The sequence below is a fragment of the Furipterus horrens genome, unplaced genomic scaffold (genome assembly GCF_987537825.1).
Source record: "Furipterus horrens unplaced genomic scaffold, mFurHor1.1.pri manual_scaffold_5, whole genome shotgun sequence".
Taxonomy (NCBI): domain Eukaryota; kingdom Metazoa; phylum Chordata; class Mammalia; order Chiroptera; family Furipteridae; genus Furipterus; species Furipterus horrens.
In genome coordinates, this window is record NW_028327175.1 from 81,465,993 (window position 1) to 81,467,760 (window position 1,768).

The following is a 1,768-nucleotide window of genomic DNA, read 5'->3' on the forward strand; positions in this document are numbered from 1 at the left end:
TAACACTAAATATTTTGGATATTAGCCTCTTATGAGATAAGTGATTTGCAAACGTTTTCTCCCGTTTTGTAGGTTGCCTGTTCATTTTTTTTCCTTTTGTCGTGCAGATGGTTTTTTGCTTTTGTTGCCACATTCAGAAAAACCACTGTGAGACTAAGATCAATGGTATTTCCTTCTTCTAGTAGTCTTATGATTTCATCTCTTAAATTTAAGTCTTTAATTCATTTTGAGCTCTTTTTGGGGGTGGAGTGGGGAGTGAGTTGTTTAAGACAGGGGTCCAATTTTATTTGTCTGTATGTAGTTATCCAGTTTTCTCAACACCACATATTGAAGAAACTCTCCTTTTCTCTATTGAATATTCTTAGCTCCCTTGTCAAATATTAAGGCACCTAAACAAAGTTCTGGGAAGCCATCAAGAGGCTGTGAAAGAAGAAAACAAGCAAAGCAGCCATTCTCTGTAATAAAAATAAGGAAAGATCTAGAGATCAGAGATGACTTTCAGGTCTATAGGCGACATCCCTGCCGCTACCTGTTTACCCTTTATTAGCTGGCTGCCTCCAGAGAATGAGAAATGCATTTCTTGGGCCTCAGTTCCTAAATCTCTTAACTGGGAAGTGCGACTAGATCAGAGTTTTAAAATCTTTTCTTTTTTGTAGCAAATGAGAAATGTGATGACCTCCCCAGTGCAAATCCCATTCATTGTCCCTAAACCTTTTTCTCTCCCATGAAGTTTTAGCAGAAAGCAAACAAGTGCCATTATTTTAGGATGGCCTTGAAATCTCAATTTAAATAAGTGAATTTTGCTGTTTTAATGATCATAATACTAAGTTACTTGTGATCTCCTCACATTGTTATAGACAACTGCTGAAAGGGATTCCATAAAACTGAAAGAAACATTCAATTTCACATTTTATTCTGCCTGTGCTAAAAGAGGTTAATATAGCCAGGCCTGAGACTGCTATTCTTAAAAAGGTCTGTTTGTAAGGTTGGCCCTTGGCTGGCACCTGGAAATTTGACTGGTAAATAGTTCCCTACATTGATATGAAGTTTTTCCTAAATGATAAGGGTGACACAGTGTGTCTAAATTGTGCAAACAAAATGGTTTATGCTGAACATCTGCTTTCTTTCTGGGAGTCTAAAATTTTGACACGTGCTAGGTAGAGGGTGCCCATGTGGCCAGCCCCTCAATAAAACCTTGGATGCTGAGACTATTGAGCTTACTTGGTAGACAGCACTTGACAGATGGTGTCGTAATTTACTGCTAGAGGAACTAAGCACATCTTCTGTGCCTCTGCTGGGAGAGAACTCTTGGAAGCCTGCACCTGGTTTCCTCTGGACTTTAACCCATGTGCCTTTTCCCTTTGCTGATTTCACCTTGTATCATCTCACTAATGTCTACATTCTGAGTCTTGTGAGTCCCTGTAGCAAATCACTGAACCTGGAGGTGGTCTTGGGGATCCCTGAAAGAGTGCCACTTAGTAATTAAAAATAATCATTTGTTGAACAAATACTGGCTATGGAATATCTTTTGGGGTGAGGAGACAGAGTAACGCGGGAGGAACAAAGATGAGCGACACATAGACATAAGCAGTTCAGTGGGTTAGGTTGGGAACAAAGGCAGTGGGGAGCGATTAGCAGGTGGGGCAGATGAGAGGGGGTGGGGCATCGAGTGTGGGCTGGTCTCTTAGATGCTACACTGAGATTTACAATGGAGATATTAGGGTTGTGATGTGCGCTTCTTTTAAATTCCACTGTGACATATAGGTGA